The sequence below is a fragment of the Tamandua tetradactyla genome, chromosome 3 (assembly GCF_023851605.1).
Source record: "Tamandua tetradactyla isolate mTamTet1 chromosome 3, mTamTet1.pri, whole genome shotgun sequence".
Classification (NCBI taxonomy): domain Eukaryota; kingdom Metazoa; phylum Chordata; class Mammalia; order Pilosa; family Myrmecophagidae; genus Tamandua; species Tamandua tetradactyla.
The window spans coordinates 3,453,047-3,478,355 of NC_135329.1; the positions used below are offsets into that span (position 1 = coordinate 3,453,047).

The 25,309-nt window shown below is 42.5% G+C and overlaps 1 protein-coding gene and 1 long non-coding RNA gene across 10 annotated transcripts in view; one reads left to right on the top strand and one right to left on the bottom strand.

Annotated features, from left to right (window-relative positions):
- PUM2 (pumilio RNA binding family member 2) overlaps positions 1–13,368 on the bottom strand; it is a 102,377-nt gene extending 89,009 nt beyond the window's left edge. For 6 of the 9 annotated variants that reach the window (XM_077152174.1, XM_077152169.1, XM_077152172.1 and 3 more), the window contains exon 1: positions 12,959–13,090. The gene's annotated coding sequence lies outside the window, so the exon portion shown is untranslated. Of the gene's footprint in view, positions 1–12,612; positions 12,685–12,958; positions 13,091–13,166; positions 13,186–13,277 lie in introns of those variants that run through there. The other 3 variants (XM_077152166.1, XM_077152167.1, XM_077152168.1) reach the window with 3 other exon arrangements.
- A 208-nt stretch (positions 13,369–13,576) lies between these two features.
- LOC143675930 (uncharacterized) lies at positions 13,577–23,560 on the top strand. The gene is made up of 3 exons (XR_013171690.1): positions 13,577–14,072; positions 22,799–22,950; positions 23,236–23,560. It is a non-coding gene; the product is annotated as an uncharacterized LOC143675930 (long non-coding RNA).
- The last annotated feature ends 1,749 nt before the right edge of the window (positions 23,561–25,309 follow it).

Here is a 25,309-nt window from a genome sequence, read left to right on the forward strand (position 1 = left end):
CTGTCCGGCCAAACCATTACAACAGCCCATGAGTCAGGTGTACAAATGCACCTCTGGCCAGTTCTCTTTCCAAAGCAAAATGAACAAACCAGGTGTACTGCTTGAAATTTTGCACACTGAGAGATTTTTTTCCCCTCTGCACTGTCTTTCAGGGACATTCCAGCAAGGGGCTATGGTGCTGCAACTGTCCATTTTTGGGTAGTATCTGCATTTGTACAGTATCATCTGTAAACCAGGCTCAAGTTTTCTCTTTCTCAGTCAACTGACTGTATGTACTCCAAGAGGCTGCAGTTCTGGGCTGGGAAAGAGAAGGCAATGTGGCAGGAGTGGGGGCCATGGCATTCGGGCCACTTTCTCATGTAACTTACTTGTGCCTTCAAGACCTACTCGAGCCTTATCTCTTAAATACCATTTCCATTTTATGATGGAATGCTGCTGTGCATGCCTACCTTTGTGGCTTGGGCTCATGATAGGCAACTCCGGTCTCATGGTAATTTGGTAACCCACAGTTAAGTATTCAGTCTCTACTTAAACCCAGTAGTGGGCCAAAAACTGTTTCTCCAAAGGAAAGTAGTTATCTACAGAGGATGTTAAGGCTTTACTCCAAAATTCTAAGGGTCTGAGTTGTGATTCTTCTACAGAGAGCTGCCAAAGGCTCCAAACAGCATCTCTATTTGCCACCAACACTTCCAACACCACTGGATCTGTTGGATAATATGCCCAAGTGGCAGAGTAACTTGCACAGGAGCCTGGACCTGTCGCAGAGGCTCCTGTTCAGGTCCCCACTCAAAACTAGCAGCTTTTCTGGTCACTATGTTAATGGGCCGGAGTACCACACCTAAATGAGGAATATGTTGTCTCCAAAATTCAGAGGCCAACTAGGCATTGTGCTTTTTGGTTTGTAAGGAGGGGCCAGGTGCAATAGCTATCCTTCACCTTTAAGGAATATCTTGACATGCTCCACACCACTGGACACCTAGAAATTTCACTGAGGTGGAAGGCCCCTGTTTTTGTTGGATTTATCTCCCATCCCCATTGTGTTTATAGATTCCACCTCAGTGACAGCTGTTCCCACAGCAATATCGGACCTAAAGAGAAGGGTGACTACAAAACTCTTCAGGGTTGATGGAGCTAGTCTCACAAATTTATTCTTCAAAGTCCCGGTAAGAGGTGTGTTCCACAGGTCTTCAAGATAAATCCACTCTAACAGTTCAATCCCTCTAAGCCTTTGGATCCCCTCACCTACATTATACTGAGGCAGTTCTGGATTTCAACCTCAGGAAATGTCCACTAACTTTTGATGCAAGTTTCAGCCAAACAGCCTATTAATGCCCTTTCAAGTCCCTTGAGCTAGAACACAATGCAGATCTCTGCTTTGTGGACCCCTATCAATTCAGCCTGATTCAACTTTATATTCTTTCCATAGGGGATATATCCATTCCCACACACATTCCCCTGATTTCTGTCTATACAAATTTGAAAACTCATGCAGTTCTTTTGAAGTATAGCATACACCCTTCATGGGTCACATTTTGCACCTCACTTTTTGTGGCCTGTTGGGACTCTAGTCTAGTTACAGATCTTGAAGAAAAGAGGAATGGTGGGGGTGAGTCATGAAAATACTTAGAAGTGTCTTTCAAGCCAATTACTTCAAGGCATTCTGTTGCAGTTTCATATGGAGAAACAGGACTGCTCGAGACACAGGAATGAGGGAAACAATGAGAGTGGTTACACGCTTAGCAGGCACTGAAGGGTTAACCTGTTTAGGTGGTGGTTAAATGGCAGATTCCTCAGGATGGCCTTGCCGGGATGCTGTTTCCTCAAGGAAAGCTGGATGTTGAGTAGCTGCCTCCTCAAAGCAGGCTTAAGATTTGGGTGGCTGTGTGCTCAGGGAAGGCTGGAGGTCGGTTGGCTGTTTCCTCAGGTCTATCTAGCAAAGACTCAGCAGAACCAAGAGTTTCCAAGTCCTCACTGTCATTATCAACCCAAATGTTCCCACCCCAAGTTTCAGGATCCCACTCTATCAAAGCCCTTACTTCAACAGCAGACATTCTGCAAGGTTGAGAATTTAGTTTATGATGTAAATTCCCTACTTGCACAATGAGATCCTGGGTCTGTTTTTCAGAGATCTCAAGTCTGCGACCACAGGAAATGAGATTTTCTTTCAAGGCATACACAGAAACTTTTAGATCTTTCATACCGTGTATAAGGTGCAAATTTGAAGCCCTCAGCTCATCCTTTTCACTCATAACTGTGTCCACTGCTTCTAAGAACAACCAGGCAATATCATATACCTCTTAACTCCACAAAACTCTAAGGTGTCAAAAATATTGTCACCCAGAACATTGCCTTGTATAAGAGTATGATTAGGAGAATCAAATAGTGATATTTTGCATATTTGGATTGCAACTCATGACATGGACTGTCAGTGCCATCTTGATTACTAGAAATACTATCTATTAGTGCCTTTGAATCTAATCAGAGTAGAAAACCAATTGTAAAAAGCCACTTTTAAGATTCTGTTTCTCAAGAACCACCCTCAGTACCAAGCTGTATTAGGGTTCATTAGAGAAACAGAGCCAACAGGAGATATCTGTAAATGTGAGATTTATAAACGTGTCTTACTCAACTGTGGGGATGCAAGAATCCAAACTCTCTAGGGCAGGCCGCAAGGCTGGCAACTCCGACAGAGGTCCCTGACAAACTCGGCAGGAGAGGCTGGCTGGCTGAAGAAAAAAGTGAGAATTCTCTCTTCTGCTTTCAAAGTCGTTAACTGACTGGATTCTCTCTTTTGCAGAAGACACACCCTTAGTTGATCATAGATGTAATCAGCCATAGATGTGATCAACTGACTGATACTTAATAAACCAGCCTTGTGGCTTATTAACTAGCCAAGAAACATCTTTGCAGTAACGATTAGGCCACTGTTTGCCTGACCAGACAATTGGGTACCATCACTGACCAAGTTGACACCTGAACCTAACCATCACAGATGGAAATAAAAATGACGTTTCAGAAAGCTGTTAGATAACGGTTAGATACTATTAATGTCCAAGATATATGTGAATGTGAAAGATAATTATACTAAGATAAGCCCCCCAAAGCAGTATTTTTAAATTACTCTTTTTTTTAGTAGAATGGGTAATCATCCTAAAAGTTGAGCAGACATTATAGCCCTTATGATACAATGTAATAGGAAACAGCACCATCATCTATAAAGGATTCTAACCTAAAACAAAACAAAAAACCTAAACCAAATTTCAATCTACCTAATCAAGCCACTAGCTCTAAGCATTGATATACTGGAAATATGAGAGATAAAAACAAAGTCAACAAATACCACAAAAGTAAATGCCTTATCCAGAATGAGTTATTGTGTTAGTCTAATTACAGCAAGAGGACTACTGTTGTTCTTGTTTTTAATCCCTATTAGTAAGAGATTTATGCTTGAAATGGCATGCTGTCTGGGATCTGCTTTGAAATAATCTTTAAAGTTTCACAAACTACACACAAAATCAACAAATTGACTGCAAACATTTACTTCATTTCAAGTTGGCCAAAACACTAAATTAGGGTGTCCTTATATATCTGGCATCTCCTTACAGGCAGACATAGGTATAAAAGCAAAATGATGACTGCTACAGCCATACAGATCAAATTTTAGAGGAGGGACATACTGTTTTCACAATATGGCAGATAGGCCGGTAGAACAGGAAGCATTTAAGCTGGGCCTTGAAGGATAGGTACAATTTGGACAAAATTTTTTTAAAAAATAAAAATTTATAAGCTACAGTTTGTAAAAGAGGTTAGTCTCCATAATGCTCATCATTTAAGGTCCAGCTTCTCCATAATGCTCATCATTTAAGGTCCAAGCTGGTATACAAATTTAATTTCACCAATTACTTCCTAAAATCCTATTTTTAAGAAATAGTACATGTAAGATTTTCCTAAAAACTGATTCCCAAATGAGTAAATCAGAAAATGAGTTTCTTCAAGACTAGAAAACTTTCCCCTAAAGAGAATAAAAGAATTTACTGAGCATTCAGTTATAGGTCAGAGATCACACCAGACACATATATATAATTCTCTCTACTAGCCAAACCAGGTATTGTATTCCTACTTCACAAAGAAATTGTGGCTAATTTCCCTACCCAAACAAAGATACTAAAATGGCAGAGGATTCAACACCGTCAAAAATCCAAAAGGTCTTTCCATGAAACCATCACTCAGCTATGTTAATTATATGACTCTCTAAAAGTGTTTTTTTCCCCTTCATCTTCCTTTGCTCACGCTACTCCACAGTCTCCACCATTTTCTCTTCCAAGTATGAATTCTACAAATCCCTCAAAGTTTGGCTGAAATTTCACTTATTCCATAAAACCAGCCCCAAGCAATCCTTTTTAATCATAGCATTTAATTGGTATTTCTCAATGTATTGATAACATCATCCTATTCATTAGACTTTAAAAATTTAAGTCAGATTTAGGATTAAAAAAATAATAATACAAAGCCACAGACTGTTCTGGTTCTACCACTGAACCATGAAATGTTAAAAGCAGTGAGGAAAGAGGACACCATAATAGGGAGATAGGGAAACTGATTCAATCATCAAACATACATTCATTAAATAGCATAAGATAAAATTATTGGAGCTTCTATAGAAAAAAAAAATCCCAGGATTTCAAGTGAAAATCAAGGTGAAAAAGTCTGTGTCTCCATTTCATTTTGTAGAAACAGGATACAAGGATACATACATAAGTATACATGGAAAATAATCAGAAAGAGTAACACAACTATTAACAATGGTGAGATGTGGGAAGATATACATGACTTACTTTATATTTTACAGTTCTTTACTGCTTGACTACTTCCAACTCATTACTTAAATATTTGAAAATATTTAAAATATATACTTGTTAAAAAATCACTAAACATGCTTGTATACTTATAATCAAGTTAACTTGGAACGCAATGGGCTCACATACGATAGGACTCAAATATTTAATTAGTGAATCAGTCATCAATATGCCACATCAAAATAATTCCTAAAGAAGTGATTTCTATAGCTTACCTTTAAAGAATGTGTTTACTACAATGTGTTGTTAAAAACAAGCAAGACTAGACTTTTCCTAAGATAAACCTATACATAGACTACATATCATGGCTTAGTAAAGGAAAAGAGAAAAATATCTTTTCAATAAACTAGGCCTCACTTACAAGAAAAATATTTCCACTTTAATCTTGTTTATAAGGGTCCAAGGGTTTTAGAAGCAATATAAAATAATTTACATGTACACTTAATACCTTAGTAAATATGTCTAAGCACATCTCTCAACACTTTGGATTTTATAAAAGCAAACTCCAGACTGTAGATCAAAATATTCTCACAACACCCCTAAAGGAATAGCAATTATGTGATAAGTAATTACACATGCTATTTCATCTGGTTAGCTCTTCCCTACTTTTTAACATATTTCTCAAGTGTCAAAATAGAGTTAACCAAATCATATATTTATCTCCTCAATATATTTGACAGTATATACTGTAATAATTTATGTACTTCAAACTTTCAAAATATTTCTTAGCATTATTCTTTGCTTTGTAATGTATTCTTTGACATTAGCCTAGGGAAGGGATGAGCTGGTTAAAAACAAGTCATTACTACTCTTACTACCCAAGTCTGTCACTGATCTGAATTCAGAAAATTCCAACAAAGGCCAAAATACCCAGTTCTAAAGCTATATTTCACTCCTGACAGCAATATGAATATGACAGGAAGCGCTGTTTAATCATTAAAGGAAGCTTCCACAGCTTCCTGTGGTGTCCTGAAGGTTTAATGCCCTGGAGTAAAAGAACCCTAAGATTTGGGGAAGATGCCTTTCTTAATACATACAGTAAGGACTGATTAATTGATTTCTCAAAAACTAGATGTGTTCACAGACATCTTGGAAACTCTTCGTGTACCTCTCAGAGACATAAGCACTCCAATTTTAAGGTCACATGTTCTTAAACCTTGATAGTGGATCAGTATGTGACCACTACACATAAATATGTGTAGTTTAAAAACTACAAATGCTCAGATATCACCAACTCCAGGCTGGTTTAAATTAGTCTGGGCTGGCAGACAAACACAGACTCCTTAAATATTTTGTTAAGCTCTCCAGGTGATGCTTCTTGTACAGACAGGGTTGAAATCCTTATATATCACCACATTACCTCTGGCTAAGCAATACAGCCACAAAGCCCTTAGTGGTTTTCCGACTTAAAAATGTTGTTAGTAGCATTCATCATGATATAAAAGACACAAGAATCAAAAGACCTAAAATGCAGTTTCAGGTTTCTTTCTAACTAGCTGAAGAACTCACACCACTAAGATACTTAGCACCTGTTTCCCTTTTTATAAACACGCGAATAACAATGTTTCAGTCATAAGGCTGTTGTGAAGACTGAGGTAACATATTTCTAGAGTATCAATGACTCCCCTCCCTACATGAGTGAACATACAGTTTGTTTAAAAGTCAATATAAAGGGGTGGGCCACGGTGGCTCAGCAGGTAAGAATGCTTGCCTGCCAAGCCCGAGGACCCGGGTTCGATTCCTGGTGCCTGCCCGTGTTAAAAAAAAAAAAAAAAAAAGTCAATATAAAGTCCTTTGACCCACTAATCTCTATTCTGGGAATTGACCTCACATCAGCAATGGCACCAACATGTAAGAATAACTGCATATGGGTCTTCACTGCAGCACCACTTGTAGAGATTCAAAAACACAAAGTGAACAAAAAATTGAAGAACAGCAGCAAAATGATTTAATAGCATAGCAAAACCTGCACTAAAAATCTACAAGTTATTTTATAAATGGATTAAAGTTATGTGTACTAACATAGTAAGATGCCCATCATATGAATAAAAATACCAAGGTGCATAATGTGTATCATATGAATTTGCTTAAAAAAGGGGTGAGGGATATATGACTACATATGTTTGTGTGAAGTATGAAAAAATAAAACACCTAACAACTTTGTTGTTAGTGAAAAGTGAAAAGGTACTACTGGGTTTCACTATGCTGTAAAGTTTGTTGAAGTTAACAAAATAGTCTTTAAAAGAGGTACTATATGAAATACATCATGACTGAGAGGCTTTATTCATGGAATGGAGAACAAGAGATCTTGCACTATTTTCAGTTCATATTAGCACTACACTGAACACAACTGAGACTTGCCTCAAATAGCTAGTAATTTTTTACTGTTACACTTCATCAATTAGAATCAATACTGCACCAAGGAAATTCAAGAAATGTTCATGTGAATAAACATTTTTTCCAGAAAACTGGGGGGAAAATGCAAAACATTTTAAGATTTTAATGTAATTTTGAAAGAATTTTTTTCTTTAGACTAGAATTTTCCAAAGTATATTCTTTACACACCAACGCAATATAGTGTTCTTTGAAAAGGGGGTTCCTTATCAAATAAATCTGAGATATGTAGTTCCCCAATACCCACTTGCTCTTTTACAAGCTGTGAGTACAAATTCATTCTCTAGCTCTCTCATAATGTCATTAATTTTTAAAAATCAAGGCTGTTTAACTTTAGCCCAATATTATAACTTTTTCCTGCAAATATGTTAATACAAAAATATGTTAATAGAGAAGTAGTATTTCTACTCATTTCCAAGGACACGAAGAAAAATGAAGGAATGGGTTGCATAACATTTCAACTTTGTCGTATAGGCAAATGATGATTTAACTTTTGTCTAGAAAAACCCACCACTTATGACCATTAAAATTCTAAAATATGCTTAGCTTGTTATATCTACTACGACTAGCCTAAGAAAAATATATATGGGCTGTACAAATCTTTGAATTATGTAAGAGGAATCTTTTAGATGATGGGTATGAAATTGTGATTTTTAAAGTTCTTCGAATACTCGTGAGTAAGCCTTGAATGGTGATCATTTATTTCCAAACAACTTTAATTGAAATAAATCAATTTCCTAAAGATACTAAAGATTTTTTAAAAAAACAAGACATTATTTAAAAAAACAATAATAAGAAATCAAACATGTTTTGGTAGAAAATAGCTCAAACATTACTTAAATGAAATTTATTCTCAATTCATTTAAATAGCCTACTTTCTTCCAAAAATTTATAATTATCTTAAAGAAAATATACATACAATAAAACAAAAACTAAATTTAGAAAAATAAAGAAGCATATACTGAAGAACAATAATAGCAGTAGGTAAATAACAAGTTTAACTTTGAATTTTGAAGATCCAAAGAGAGGGAAAACCACTAACTCACAAACAATTCCGATTACCCATAAGGAAGAATCATAATCTCCAACTGGAAGCAACCTTATTCCTAGCACAAAAATTTAAAAGAAGTTTCTTATGTGGGGTACTATAGAGGATACAGAATTGTAACAGAAAATATTTTCAACAATATCCCAATAATAGATGCAAGGTCTCATGATCTTATTTTTATAGTCAGCCCCTCAAGGAACCCCTAACTCCTAACACAATTCAGGGAAAGCAATTCCACAGTAATTCTGCAAGGATTCCAGAATAATATGATCAAGAGCTTCCCAAATTACAATCCTTAATTTCCAAAGTTTTCAGGACTACCCAAATCAGATAAGGCCCTCGAATCTGGGGACACCCCCCACCACCTATCTTTTGCCAATCCTCCCTATGTTCATTTAAAGCTTTGTCATTTCACCCCTATCAGTGTCACTACATATACTAATCCCTCGGTTGAACATCATTTCACCCTTCTAAATGAATGCCTCTTAAAAAATGAGCTTTAGTTTAACCTGTTACGGAAAGCTTTTCCTAACCTGGAGTCTATCACATAACACTAACTATGAGAGTCTGTAGCACTTCTATAACACCATCTCCATGACACTTGGTATACTGTACCATATTCACTAATTAAATCACTTTCTCTCCTCTTTGCTGTAAATTTCTTATGAACAATGAATTTACTGGTCTTGATATCACCAAACACAAAACATGTCTGCAACTCTCATAAATGTTCTTAAAGCAATACTCCATGTATATCCACTCAACCAGACTTCTGGTAAGAATTAGCAAACAATTCATCTTTGGCAAGAGCCTGGAGAACTCTCGATATTTGCTGGTACAGGATCAATAGAATTTTGAGATAAAATTACGACTTTCTCTTGATAAAAAAAAAAAAATCACACTTCAACTGGCAAATGGTCCAGGAAACATCTGAAGGCAAAACGTGGAGCTATCGTCTCTTAACTTCAAAATTTAATTCTCTTTATGCTGAACTGGTTTTAAAGATTCAGGTTTTACGATAGAAAACCTGATGTTTCGCATTTAATCATGCTAAAAGTATTGATAAAATACCAACAGGGCAGGCCACGGTGGCTCAGCAGGCAGACTTCTTGTCTGCCAAGCTAGAGACCTGGGTTCAGTTCCCACTGTCTGCCTATGCCATAAAAAAAAAAAAAAAAAAAATCAACAGATGCTCATAATAGTTTAAAAAATGATCTGGTAACCAAAATGGAAGATACATGTAGCTCTGTTGGTACAGGAAGCTCTTTTACTTATACAGTTTTCTTTAAATGTTTCTTTATAAATAAGCTTCACAAGAGGCTTTTCTCCTGGCCTATGAGCAGTTTAAGTCTTATACTACAACTACCCTTTCTCCCTTCACATTTTATAACTGCTTTTCTTTTGGGGGGGAGGGGGGGACTGGTTGCTACAGTAAATCCTGGAATATGCATATAACATGTGGACATTTGGATATTCCCCACTATTCTACTCTAAAATGTTTTATCCCTCCACAAAAGAACAGTAAATGAGTAAGAACTGAAAATCAGTGATATGTAAACTAAAAATAGATGGGATTACAGTAGGCAAAACATAGTAAAGAAACTACCCTTTGGCCAACATGATCGAATCCTTGTTAATTCTTTAGAATTAAAGAGCCAGTAAGGGTCAAACAAAACTCTATTTTATAAAGAAAAATTCAACAAAAGACAAAAACCATTAATAACTGAAATGATTCTCTGTAAGATGACACGTTTAACTGGGCAAGTCTTAATTTTTTTCATTCATAAAGAAGTTGGATCTTTGAGTTATTAGAAGAAAAAGTCACTGAGGCAAAAATATTTTAACCTTATGACTAAACATACTTCTATTTAAAACTCAGAAGAAAAAGCATTTATCATGTACCTACCTATATAATCAATTCTATATGGTTTTTCTATCATTGGTCAAGTTTGAAAATAGTATCTTATTGCAAATTTAATTTTTCAACTACAAAAGCAATACATTTTAAATTAAATCTTTCTTCTACATATATCATCAAATATAAAAAATCACTATTAAAATGTTCCCTTCTAAATTATAGGGCTTGAAGAACCTTTTTTCCTTACACCACAATTCAGAAGCAAGTGAGAGAACATAGGAGCTAGGCTGATGGCAATCCAAGTATCACCTTTATTACTGAAAAAGTTACACTGGAATACATAATTTAGACCTCCGCCAGGGGGGCTTGCTAACACCACAACATAATAATTCAAACTCAGTCACAGAAAGCACTAGACTACAACTGTTCTCCTGAAAGGGACAGGGTGCATCTATCCCTGGTGGCCTCTGGAAGAAGCAGAGCAGATTAAGAGCTTTCTGCAGGGGTCAGGCTCTCAATAGAGAAAAAGAAGGCGGCCAACCCTCAAACTCCATCAGTTTCCTCTCACAAAGTGAAGAGTGAAGAGGTGGGACAATAGGGGCAAGTAAGACTATTTTTATGCCTTAGAAAACAGAATAAAATCTAAATATATCATAAACCAATTTACTCAGAGTTTTAGGCACAATTTTTACCTTACTGTCATACATCAGCGAAACGGCCTTCAAACAGTGAATGGAAGGCAGACAAAACCATGGAAGATACAAACATTCCATTAATTTAAATATGTGTAAATTTTAAGAATATGAAAATACAGAATTCAATCAACTTCAAAAGTCTTAAAAATTAAATGGAAAAAATATTTTTATTATCTTAGAATCCCATCAAGTTTAAAGGTCTTTGAATTATCAAGTAGGTATAACTTGAGTCCAGAAACCAACTTCCACTTCAAATTATGATGATTCTGTCACAGTGTTTATAAAGACCGTCTGGTTACAGGGCAGGCTGGCTTTGGATGTCAGACCTGGGCCAAATCTTTTATCAGAAGTACTTCTGCTAACTGGGATAAGTACCCGAAGACAAATGATCTTTCAACACCAAAACATTTACAAAACAAGTATGAAAAGATTTATGAGAAACAAAATCATAACATTAATATCTGTATTAAAACTGCATTATTTTATATACTTGTAAAGATTAAGGGGAATTGGCCCATTAAAGTTGACAAGTTTTTAAGACCAACTTAAAATATAACAATTAGTTTAAACACTTTTTTTTAGTTCAAATCTTACAGATCAATGAAACATCTTAAGAGAACTTTAGTCTCAGACAAATGAAGTTAAGGAGACCATGTAAATTAAATGCAGTTTAAATTACTTGAAGATGTTTACATTCGCTAATGGAAAATCTAGCTGGAAGGTAACAGCTAGACTTTTGCACAGAATAAGAAAACGGAACATAAAAAACTAAGAATCAGGCTTCTTTAATTTAAAAAATTAGTGTAGGTGTACAATACCACCCTCAAGGACACACACAGACAAATTCTACACAACTCAATTTCATCAAAAATTAAATGAAATTTTAAAGGCATTCTTGCTGTAAGAGAAGTATCTTCAGTTTGTGATGACTATGTACATGAAGTATAAATATTTTAAAACAGCAAGATATTAAAAGACTAGGTAAAAATATTTATCCCTGTATTTTTAACAGGGTATCTAGCAGGAATTCTTTAAATCACAGAACAATACTTCAGGTCACATGGGGAAGAGTCACCTATTAAACGCAAATCTAAGCAGTAAACAAGCTTTTAAAATCATTAGGTAACGATTCCCTTTACCAAAATTTGTTTCCCTGAATACAAATACAACCCCTTTAAGGGTATTACATTTCCTTTCAATATTTACAAGCATTTTTCTAATAAAGCTTTTCAAGGTTTTATCAAAAAAACCTGTCACCAGTTTTCTTAACAAGCCTCACAAAGTACTGTCCTGATTTTAACTGACGTGACTCTCCTACCGCACCTAGTATGTCAGCAATACATTTTCCCCCCAAAGTTAAGGATGTTAGAATGTAAAAGCTAAGTTAAGAGCGATTTTCTCCAGCAATGTTCGCAGGAGCAGTAACTTTTACACCCGTATTTGGGCGTAAAACTTTATCTAAACATTTCCCCAAATCTGACACAATTCGGACACAAAATTACAGCTTAAAGTAGCTGTAGCCGCCAACCTTTCATTTGGTTTTAGCTTACACATTTTCGGAGTACCCTTCTGTTAAACAAAAACACAACGTCCTTTGCTAATGGCACCTGGCCAGTCGACCCCAAGCCACTGCTGCTTTCGTACCCCCAACGTGTCCACCGCAAGCTTCTCCTGGACAAACTCGGGCCCCCGACAACACCCACACTTGCCTTCCTAACCCACTCGCACCTTTCTCGGGTCCCCCCAGTCCCCCCCTTTCACCTCCGGGGCTGGGACGGACGAAGAGTTGGGTGTCTAGTCCCAAGCGCGCCGTCACCGGGAACTGGGTCAGCCCCCCAGCCCCGCGAGGCCGCGTCGGGGGTGGGGGTGGGGTGGGGTGCGAGGCGGGAAAGCCAGGCGCAGCAAGGCACCCCCCCGCGCACACCCCCTTCCGGCACCCTCCCCTGCATTGTGCGAGCGGGCCCGAGGCCGCAGCCGCCCCGGCACCCCTCAAGGCCCGCCCTCCCTCCCGACCCAAGTCTGCTAGGGCCGCGGCCGCCACACAAAGCTCGGGGGACCGTCCCCTGCGGCGCCAAAGGACGGAGCGGGAACGCGCTGACTGACTTACGGGGCTGCTGCGGCCGCGCTGCCTCAGCCGGGGACACCGACCGTTGGGCACACGGCGGCGTCGCTCTTGGCCGTCTCCTCCTCCTCCGCCTCCGGTGGCGGCAAGCTCTTCTTTCTCCACCTACCTCCCTCCCCCCCACCCCACCTCCTTCTCCTCCCCCTCCTCCTCCGAACCACCGAAGTACCGAGGGTGAGACACAGAGACTCACAATAACATGGCTGCCGCCGCCGCCTCCCCTCCCCGCCCCTCCCCCCCCGCCCACCGGGCTCGCGCGGTGCACCCCGGGAGAAAAGGGAGCGAGGCGGGGTGAGCCACTCACCGAGGTGCGACTCTGCTCAGTGGTTTCCGCCCCTTCTCCCGCGCCCGGAGAGCGGACGAGTGGGAGCTCTGCGCGTGCGCACGCCGCTTGCGTCCCCACGCTCCCGGCCGTCCTCGCGCAGGCTCGCCGCGGGCTCTGGGCCTTTACGGCTCGCGCTCCCCGCCTAACACCGCGGCGACGGGAGCGCGCGCGGGGCTCGGACGGCGCAGGCGTGGAGGGTGCGAACGCCGCGTGGGGCCCCGGCTTCCGAATGCGCTGACCTCCGCTTCCTCCCTGGGGCTCATTGTTCTCCCCAGCGGCCTGCGCGGGAGTGGATGCCGCGCCCCTCGCCGCGGTGTGCTCCTCCCACCTCGCTTCCGGGGTGCCGGTGCCTACGGCAGCCGGGCGTCAAGCCAGGCCGCTGGGCCTTGCCCCGCCGCAGGATGATGCGGGCGCGTGCTCTTGACAAAGGGTGGCCCTTACGCGGACGGGCCCCCGGCTTTCTACCTGCGCAAGTGGGCCGCCCTTGCAGCGCCGGCGCCCAGCGTGGGCCCGCGACGCACGAAGCTAACTCGGCGTCTCGAGCCGGGCCAGTGCTCATCCTCGGCGACAGACCGCCTTCGCCGAGCTCCCCCGCCGGGGTCCCGGGAGCTGCAGGTTCCAAATGACGCCGGCTCCCAGCCCTGTACCTTCATGGCTGCGGTCTCAGGGTTGTGACCCGGCTGCGCCTCCGCCCCCTGTTACATAGCTGCAGTGGAGGGAGCTCGTTCTCGGTGGTCGTGCGCAGCCCCCGGCCGTCCCTACGCTCTGCACTTGGTAAACGTTCTGTGCCTCGCACACACTCGCAAAGTGTATGTCTTCTCTGGGGGGGGGGGGGGGGCGTAAACTCCCCGAGGGTAGGGGCCCCGTGTTCCGTGCCACACCTTGTCCCCCCTGGTGCCTGCGCCTTTAATGATCAGTGTTGAACGAGTGTGCTCTTCGATTTTTAAGTATTACCAAAAAGTTTATGACCTTGATATCCGTCTCAAACCTTTGTCCCCTGTCCAAGTCTCAGGCTTCTAGATATTTCCACTGGAATTTTCTGGTACCAAACGTTGAAAACTGAACTCACACCCACCCCCAACTCTTGCGTTATCTCACGGTTGTAGTGTGACTACCTATACAGTTCCCCAAATTCGTCCTTGGAACCATCCTTGTCTTTGTCCTGCCCCCACTGCACCTACAGATGATTTGTAAAGGCTTACAGAAGTTTACTTCCAAAATATTTGTGGAGACTGTCTCTTCCTCTGTTCCCCACTGGACTAGCTTTCTTAGGTCTGGATTTCTGGGTGAAAAAGGGTGGGTCCATCAGAGGCTCCCCTTAGACTACAGAATTGTGACTCTGAGACGTCAGTTTCTCCCTCCAAAGTCTCTTGAGTCTGGGGTGTCTGGCCTGACTTGTCCCATCATGTGAGAAGAGAATGAAATTGACAGAGAAAAGAAGTCCTGACAGTTTTCCTTCCACTTGGTTCCTTTGCCTGCCTGGCTGCCTGGACCCTAGGATTCTGAGATCCCTCCTGGATCCTTATAATAAAATTTCCCCCTCTTTTTTTGATTAAACTAAAGTGAATTTCTGTTACGACCAAAAGTCCTAACTAAAAAACAGGTGTGTACTATTGTAGTTGTTATTTACTTAGTGCTTACCATACATTGTCTCATTTAATGCCCCCTAAACAGGGAAATGCATGGGCCTGTTACCTACACAGGTGCCCAAGGCCCACACTTAGGATTCCACAATTGGTTTAATGCTCTGTTGCTGTTTTGCAAGTCTTAATAGTTTTTTAACAAGACACACCTGTTTCATTTTGCACTGGGCTCCATAAGTTGTGTAGCATGTCCCACCCATGAGGTATTTTCCCTAATTGATAAGACACTTCATCATAGCTGGATGTTACTTAACATCTTTAATATCAAATAGGCATTTGTAACTAATGGAGTCAGGGACAGAGTATGCAACACTTCCCAAACATAGATGACCACAGAAGACTTTCTTTCCCTGAGAATCTCTTACAGGTTTCCTGCTCTGCAGAGCACAGAATAAGGCTTGACACTTGAGTGAACTGTGTGCATTTCTCCCTGTCTCCTCTCCAGCAGCTGGCTTCCTGTGTCCAGTGAACAGTTCCTTACTTCTGCACCTTCACATATGTTTACCATCTGGCCATGCTCAGTTAAGCACCTTCTGATTATCGTTGGCTTCTCCTGTAGATTTATCTAATTGCTCACCTCAGCTAATAGAAATATCTGGTTTACTTGATGGCTAAGGTGGGCATTTTAATTGAGGCCCCACCAACGACTCTAATCACCTCGGAGCTTGTTAGAAAGGCAGAATCCTGGCCCCACTCCAAGTGTGCTGAATCAGAACCTGCATTTTAACAAGATTCCCGGGTAGTTCTTAGGCGCAATACGGTTTGAGAAGCCTTGGTAAGCCAATCACAGCAATTCCAACCCGCTTGGTTCTGTAGTGGGTGTGCCTTATGCATTTTGAGCGAGTGAGACACAAAGAGGTGCCAGCGCAGAGAAGCCAGCCTCTCTCCCTTTCTGGATGTCAACAAAACATGTTGCCCCAGTTCCTGCTGACAGGCATCTGAAGACCCTACGGGAAAGCAGACTGTGCTGAGATTGTGTAGCCAGAATCCATTCTCCCCTATTCCTTAGTAGCAGGTCCTGTCAGGGCTGCCCCTGAGTGTTGGTGCGAGCACAGGAGGGGAGGCAGCCCTCTGCCTTTCCAATAGCATGCATTGCCTTTTGCAGATGTCTGCATCACCTGCTGAGACAGTGATTCCACTAGAGTTAAGTGTTACAAACACCTGGAGAACAGTTCGCATGTATCAATTTCTAGGTAACACACACCTCAGAGGCTTTGACTTAATGGTCCGGGCTGAAGTCTGGGCATTAGTGTTTCAGTAAGACTCCTCAATGGTTGTGATGTATGGCCACGATTGAGAATCACCAATGTGGACAGATCACATCCTGGAGCATAAATGCCATTTTAACATTCCCTGTGCAAATACTGGCTTCTACCTGGGACTGTTTATGAGATGTCTTGTAAACTCGTTTTATAGCATTGTTTTTTATTTTTAAAATAATGATACAAACCCTTAATAAAAGGTCAAGAAACCTAGAAAAGTTTGAATCATCCCAATTTAAACTCACACAAATACACCATTATGTGCATAAATATGGATAGCAAAATGGAGGGAGAGAGATGTAGCTAGAGTACCAGTTAAAGGAATAGGCTCATTCTGCATGTGGTATTTAAAAAAATAAAGTATTTTTGAAATAGAGTACAGAATTCATTCTTATTTGAACTTAACCAAAGAAAAAAACTGAAAGAACGGCTCAGGTGTGTGTTATTTTCATCACAAAAGATATTGATTCATAAAAGATTTCTCTACATTTAAACAAAATTATGAAATAATGGGACAGACTAACTTTTTCCACTATGTATTTCAACATCGGTCAGTGTGATCTGCTGAATTTAGTACTCTAGGGGGAAAAATTCTTAACCTTAACCCCACTCTCTTGGGTGTGAACCCGTTGTAAATAGGATCTCTTGAAGATGTCATTTTTAGTTAAGGTGTGGCCCAACTGAATAAGACTGTCTTAATTCCGTTTGTTCAAGTTCTATATAAGCAGAAATAATTCAGAAATAGAGAAAGTCACAGGAGGAACCTGAAGCCGGAAGAGAAAGAAGTTATTATGTGGGGAGAAAGCCAAGGAGCCCAAAGATTGCCAGCCAACCAGGTGCTTCCAGCCCTGGGGTGAAGCCTGCCTTCCAGCCTCTGGAACTGCCAGCCAGTACATCCCGTTGTTAAGCCAACCCATTGTGGGGCATTTGTCACAGCAGCTGGGAAATTAGGATAGTCAGTACTGAAGTCCAGGTTGGGACTCCTCTACTTCCTTCCCTGCACTTCTTAATTTTCTGCTTATATTATTTTTTCACTTTGTCAGGGTTCCTAACATTTCTGTTCTATTTTTATCCATCACCTCCTCTGTTGACTTGTTTTACTTTGGGCATTTAAATGTATTCATCATACATGGTTTCTCCATTTTTTACTTCATTTTGATTTGGTTGTGTGGGTTTTGCCCTCTATCAGTTAGCCTTTACCAATGCGACAAATCACGCCTGAAATTGAGTGGCTTGCCACCACCATTACTTAGTAGATCACGATTCTGTGGATTGGTAAATTGGCTGAGACTCAACTGGGGATTTCTGCTGATCTCTCTTAGACACACATATGTGATCACAATCAACCAGTGACGGGGCCGGGGTGGGACAGTTTAGGATGCCTTCCCCATGTCTGGCTCTTGGCAGGGTGTCAGCCAGGGCTCCATGGAGCCACTCCAGCAGGCTGGCTCAGGCTCGCTCACGTGACGGCATACAGAGAATAGAAGCTGCAAGGTCTCTTGAGACCTAGGTTCGGAACGCATGTAGTATCTCTTCCGCCACAATTTCTTGGTTAAGACGAATCATAAGGTCAGCCCACATTCAAAAGATGAAGAAGCAGACTGTCTTTTTCACGGGAAGAACTACAAAGAATTTGCCTCCATTTGCAGTCTCTCACAATAGCTTCATATTCCCTAAGTAGCTTCGTGTTTGAAAATAGCTTCCTGTTTCCTTTAAACTTGAACAACTATTCTTGGGTTTTGCTTCCCCCCACCCCCTGCGGGACTTTGTAGACACTGCTCCATCAGATTATGGAAAAGTCTGAGGCTAGTTGGATTTTAAACTCCTTAAGAATTTTTTCTCTACTTTTGAAATCCAATATCTTAACCATGATGTATCTCAATGCCAGCCATTCTCTAACAGATTATCCTGGATTAAGTCTTTTACCATTTCAGGGAAAACTGTGTATCTTTAGTATTGTTTCTCTGACATTGATTTTCTACTTCAGGGACAGCTATTGTTCTTCTTTGAAACATCTTGTTCTCCACATGTACATCTACTTGCTAATTGCTTTACATCGTTGTCTTCTTCTTCTGAATTTACTATGATTAACACACACTTTTCTTCCATGTTGATAATTTGATTTTCAGGCAAATTGCACAAGGTGAAATGTAACAGTGATGTTTCGATTTCATTATTTCCTTAGCTCTGCAGTCATCCATTTCATCTCATTTTGATGTTTAATTGGATTGTCTGAACTGATTTTTAATCTACCGCTTCTCAGCCCTTACTTTGTGGTGATGAAGTTAGGATTCTGCAAACTGCTGCTTTAGTCTTTCGGCTGCTAAAGCAAATGCCATACAATTTGTCAGTTTAAACAGTGGGAATTTATTGGCTCCTGGTTTCAGAGGCTAGAAGGCTTGCTTCCTCCTGGGCTTGGTGTCTCCTGGCTAGCTGGCTTTGTTGGAGTTCCTTGGCTTTTCCATCATATGACAATGCACATGGCAGCATCTTCTTTCTCTCCTGGGTTCTGCTGTGTTCCAGCTTCTAGCTGCTCCCCAGACTTCTCTCTTCATTTCCAATTTCCTTTGTTTATAAGGACTTCAGCCATATTGATTAAGACCCACTGTTTTAGTTTCCTGGCTGCTAAAACAAATACCATACAATGGGTTTGCTTAATGGGAGTTTATTAATCCACAGTTTTCATGGGAAAAGTAAAAAATCAAGGCATCAGCAAGGTGATGCTTTCTTCTGAAAGATGGCGGCATTCTGGAACTGGCTGCCAGCAATCCTTGGTCCTTGGATTTTCAGTCACGTGACAATGCATATGGCAGCGTCTTCTCTTTCTTGTCTGGGTCCCACTGACTTTCAGCTTATGATTGCTCTCGGTGGCTTCTTCTCTCCATTGGATTTTCACTCTACTTATAAAGGACTCCAGTAATTTACTCAAGCCCACCTGATCCAGTGCAGCCAGAACTTAACTGAAGTAATGCCTTGAAAAGATCTTATTTATAATAGTATACACCCACCAGAATGCAAGAACATGTCCAAATTGGGGTTCACAATTTCTTCCAGCACACATATCTTCATCCAGTTTGAGCACACCTGAACTGATGACATCTGCAAAGGTCCTGTTTACAAATGGGTTCATACCCAGAAGGGCTGAGACCCGCACATGCCTTCTGCAGGAAACATGATCCAATAGTCCCCAGCACTACTATTCTTTCCCAACTGGCTTCCTGTTCGACTTTGCCAGTAGTGGGCCCCTGAGAGAGCTTGGGAGGTGGGAAAGAGGAGAAGCCTCTTGCTCCTTCCTGTTAGCATGTTATTCCTATTGGAATAACTCCCCTAACAGCACTTCTGCCCACCTGCAGCAGTTGGTTCCAGCTTCTAACTCCTTTGCACACTCCCAGAAGTAGGCTTATCACACCCTGTCAGAGGTACAGGCAGCCCCTGGGCAGGGCCGCTGCTCAGGGCCTGGACCCAGTTTCCTGAGGCTGTTCTCCAAACTCCCAAGGTATCAGCAGCAACCAGGGTGCTCTCCCCTCAGAGGTCCATACCTGTCTCTGTGGGCCCCTCCTCCAAGTTCAAAGAAGTCCAACATCTTTCCTGAATTTCCCTAGTCTGAGGGGTGGTAGCTTACTGCAGTTCTGCCTGTGTGTTTCCTCAGCTCACAAATGCCCCTTTTCCAATCCCATATATTAATTATCTCTGTTAAAATAACAAACATGATTTCTGTTTTCCTGACTGGACCTTAACTGATGTGTCATCTTCTAGAAGTTGCTTTATTGGAATCCTGTAATTAAATTATTTTCTAGCCTATGTATTTGTAAGAAACGTGCATTTGTTTCTTTTCTTCTTCTTTTTAAAAATCTTTTCCGTGCCTTTAGTATCAGTTTTCTGCGTTAAAAAAAATTTTTTTTAATCTCTTTTAGGCAACATTGCCAGCTTTTGTTTTTTAACAGCTTTATTGAGATATGTCCCGTCACCTACCATGAAGTTCACCCTTTTAAAGTGCTCAGTTCAAACGGTTTTTAATACAGTCACAGATCTGTACAAACAACACCAGAGTCATTTTCACCACCTCAGAAGGAAGCCCCATGCCCTTTTAGGCCACCCCCCATTAACTCCACCCCCCAGCCCAAGCAACCACAAATCTACTTCCTACCTCTTTAGAGTTGCCTAATCTGGATGTTTTCTATAGATGGATCGGACTGCATATGGCCCATGTGTCTGGGATCTCTCACTCTGCATCCTCTTTCCAGGGTCCGTCCGTGTGTGGCATCCCAACTTCATTCCTTTCGGCAGGATGATATTCCAGTTTTATGCCTGCATCCCTGTGTGTCCCTCCACTGACAGGCACTCAGGTTGTTCCACCTTTTGGCTGTTATGAATTATGCCACTGAGGCCATTTCCAGACAAGTCCCTGTGCCTTGGTTTCTTCGGTTGCAGTTACTCTCAGACTAGGCGCTCTTGGGTGCTGTTTCCCTGCCTTCCCCATGGCATATTTGCCTGGTGGTGAAGCCACTTCTTCCACTCCTTCCAATTAAAGGTTAGTCTGGGCAGCCCTGGCTGGCTTTCTCCTAGCCTTGCACTCGCGTGAGTGACATCTTACTGACAGTTTTCTCATTCCCGTGGGACCTTACTGCCTGGAGAGCCTAGATTCAGGTCTTCCAGTGGAGAGCCCCCCAAACATTCCACACCAAGGCTCATGTCCCCAGCCAGGGATCTGTCCACTCCAGCGTCTTGAGCTCATCCTGTCATCGAAGAGTGTGCCAGAAGATGGCAAGCGGCAGTGACTTCTTCTCTGCTGCCCGGCTGGCCTGTGGTCCCCTCGAGTACCAGCTCAGGGCGAATGCAAAGCAAGGGCTCTGAGCCGGCCTCTGCACATCTGCCATCAACCTGCTCTCCCTGTCCAGGACAGAGCCCAATTTCTTAAGGAGTTACAAGTTGTGGAGGTGGGGTTTCTACCAGTTTCCCATTTTCAAAATAATGAGGACATTTCTTAGATGTTCTTAGTCTGTTAAATTTACACAGCACATGCCTGACACCGAAGCTTTTATTTGAAATATCAGAATAGTTTCCACCATTTCCTTCTGTCATTCTGGCGGTATTCTAGGGCCTGACAGGGCTCCTGCAGGACGGAATTCCACTTCCTTGTTCAAAAGCTTCCACGAAATGACACCTCCCCCCACAACTACCTCTTGCTCTTCCGTGACAGGCATAAACCGCTGAGGATCTGCCTTGTTGTATGTTTTGCGTTCTGAGGTCAACTGTTCTAGCTTGGATAAATGACTAAAGCACCTAGATTATAAACTGCTCTGGTGGCTCTGGTTTTGCTTGTATTCTCTACATGGCATGCATGGAAGGCCAGTGATTTGTATTTATTTATTTATTTTTTGCATGGGCAGGCACCGGGAATGGAAACTGTGTCTCTGGCATGGCAGGCGAGAGCTCTGCCACTGAGCCACCATCACACCGCCCCAGCCAGTGACATTTTAATCCTCTATTTTATTGACTTCTGAAGGAGAGGCAGACTGAAGATTAAAAGGAGGGCTGGGGGCGATTGCTTCAATACGAACCTTTAGCCTGGATAGGGTGGGCCTCTTCCAGCCTAGCGTGGTTCCTCGGGGGAAATGCTGACTAGTCATCTCACTTGGGCAGACTGGAGGTAGAGCGTTCCTTGATATAAGGATAAGAAAGTCCTATGACTTTGTTCAATGTCCCTGACCAAGGTCAAGGGCAAAACTAAACCAAGAGAGCCTATACCATCTCAGACATGCCATTCTTTCATAGTTCCCAGGACTTGACTTGCATTCCATTGGGGTGACTGTGAGCCTATGAGCGGGTGAGTCAGGGAGTCAAATTATGCTTATAAATTCAAAACTAAATTACTGTTAGCCCATGATGTCAAGGAAAATCTACTGGTATCTTTTACTTCACAGACTGCCAGGAATGGAGATTTTGAAAGCAGATTGTAACACTTCATTTTGTCATTAAACTAGAGATACATTCCGATGGGGGAGGGGGGGAATATGCAAAACTCTTATGGAAAACATCCTGGCTGACCATCTGCGTTAATGGCCGCTGTTGCTGGGTGGAAGATGACTCTTCTCTGAAGGGGTGTGAAATATCCTCCCATCAATCGCTAAGGCTCACGGAGAAAGCTTATTCCAGACAGAAAGCCCAGCATAGCAAGGGAACAGAACCGCCACGTCATGCGGCCCTTTTCTGGGTTGACAAGAAGAGCAGACCTCTTGCATTGCACAGAGCCTGTTAGAGAGGATCAAATCACCCTTTGAAATACAAAGATAAGCAAAAATTATGAATCCTTGGCCTGGAGCAGTTACAATGGTTTGAGGCAAACATCCCAGAGCAAATGAAAGCATGCAGGCCAGTCTCTGCATAGGACCACAAAGGAGGACATGGAAGAATCCTTGGCCAGCGGCGACCTGAAAGGACAGAGGAAGATTGAAAGAAAGCGACTACTCCCTTGGATTTTCACCAGCTTCTAGGAGAAGACAAACCGAAAGCTGAGATCAGAACCTTCTGTATGGTGTTTGTAATCTACTGTCTGTTAGAATTTAGAGTAATCTGACTGTGGCTCTCATTCCAGCATACGGGCTCATCATCTTCAACTAACCTTTTGATGTCTGCACAAAGTCTTTAAGGACTCCTCAAAGTTTTGCTGTGGTAGATATTAGCGCTGGATGAATCTTTGTGGACTCATCAAGTCAAGACCCCAATACATGAATTGGTCAACACAAGGTGAGAAACCACTGCCGTTTTACAGGATTCCTTTTGGGAATGCCTCGTGGTGCAGACACATCGAACACACACCTGCCGTGTCACCCTCTGCATGTGCTGTGGGCACCTCTGCCTGTGCACCTGCGGGCACACCTCCAGAGGCGTGGGCCCCGTTGCATCCCTTGTGTGCTCTTGTGCCCATCAGTGTGCACATTTGAGGCCCATCATCTTCAGGGAACTGTGACCTTTGTGTTCTTGTCCCTGGCATGTCCCTTACCTGGATTCTGGTTTTCATTTTCTCTGCAGAGAAACACAAGAGTTCCAGGTTGGAAGCATTTTGTCATGGTAGCTTCATTCTTATTTGCGCACATCAAAAGTCTGAGTCATCCCTGGAGTGGCCCGTGAAATCCACCTGAATGCTGCATTGGGTGTACCTTCAAAATTCATCCGGGTTCCAACCTTATCCGCCTACTTCACCTGCAATGTCACCCCTCACCTGGATGGCTGCAAAGCCTTCTGTCTCCCTGCTTCCCCCCCGGCCCTGCTATCATCTGCATGGCATCTGGCAGCCCACGTGTTCTTTTTATAACTTGAATCAATCCTGTCTCTCCTCCTTTCAAAGCCCCTTAATAGCGTCCCAGGTCACTTGGAATAAATCCAAAATCTTTGCCCTGGTCTAAATGATCTGGTTCCCTCTCGCCTCTCAAATCTCATACCCCTCTCACCTGCACTCCAGCCTTGCTGTTCCCCAAGCACACCAGATGCTCTTGCTTTAGAACCTTTGCCTTTTTAATCCCTTTGCTCTGATCATTTCCCCCAGAGCCACACATAGCTCACTTCCTTACTTCTTTCAGGTTTCTGCTAAGATTCACGTTATCAGGAACATGGTCCTGAAGACGATTCCTCAGATAACACATAAACATGCATAGCCATCCTGGCTGCTCTCTACCCGCCCCGTTTTCCTTCTTAGCGGTTACTGTCTGTCTTCCTACACTAGAATGTAAGCTCCACGAGGGCAGGAACTGTGTCGTGTTCACTGCTATACCCCAGCTTCTAGAATAGTGCTTGACATGGGTGTTTTAGTCAGGGTTCCCCAGAGAAACATAACCGGTAAGCAAAATATTTATATGTTTATATCCATAGCATCCATAAGGTAGATACAAACCATATTATATATAAATATGTTATATAAATATAAACACACATATTATATAAATATAAATACTAAGAGATTCTTATGATAGAAATTGTATCATGTAACTATGGGGATTGGCAGGTCTGAATTCTGTAGGGCAGGTTGCACGCTGCAGACTCTGATGCAGGTGAAATTGTATTCCCTAGGAGAAGCTGGAGGGCTGGAAAAGAGGCAGAAATTCTTCTTTTTGACCTCTGAAATCCTCCCACTGATTGGACGAAGAGACTCACCTCATTAATGATGTCAGTCACCTCTGTTTATTGTAGATACAATCAGCCGTAGATACAATCTGCTGAGATGCTATAAATCCACCCACAAAATATCATCACAGACACAATTAGGCCACTGCTTGCTTGATCAAACAACTGGACACCATAACCTAGCCAAGATGGCACATGAACTCAACTATCACATGAGGTAAGCAATTAAGAAATCAGTGTGGAATGAATGGATGAACTCATCATGGGAAGGTGTCTACTCACTCTTGCCTAAGCATCTCTGGGGATACAAAAACATTTATAGGAATTCCCTCTAGGCTCTTGACCAGGCCCCTTGCCCAGAGTCATCCGGCTCTGCCCTGTCCCTACAAAAGCAGGTGGCTGCTCGGGAAGGCAAGCTGGAGCTGTGGGAGAGCTGGGGCTGGGAGGCGTCAGTGCTGGTGTATTTCGGATGCAGGTCCTGTGAGATGAAGTCACCCTTGCCGGTCTCACAGGCATGAAGGCAGGATTCAGGCAGATAGATCAGGAGGGCTTCCAAGCCCTGACTCTGCCCCTGCCGGGCGGGACTTGCCAAGAGGGCCTTGTGGTGGCCCAGTGAGTTCACAGTGAAGGGCTGAGGCCATGCAGGGCACTGGTGCCTTTCTAATACAGGGAAGAATGCACCACTGTGGCTTACTTCTCCATCCACCACTGGCTGCCCTTAAGGCAGCACTGACTTCCAGAGCCAACCAGTCCTTCAGCAACTGTGCATGTGCCAAGCCTGACTTTGGGCCTCGAGGGCCTGTCCCAGATGCTGGTGGTTCCTGGAACACAAGGCCGGGCCCTGGGTAGCTCAGGGGAGCGACCAGACCTCCTTCTGCTCCGAGTCTCCCCTGTGTTCTTCCAGGGTGGGGGAGGTAGCTGCAGGTCCAGGGCTCAGTGGTTTCTCTGCTGTGGCCAGCATCCCGAGGCTGAGGGTCCTGGGTAG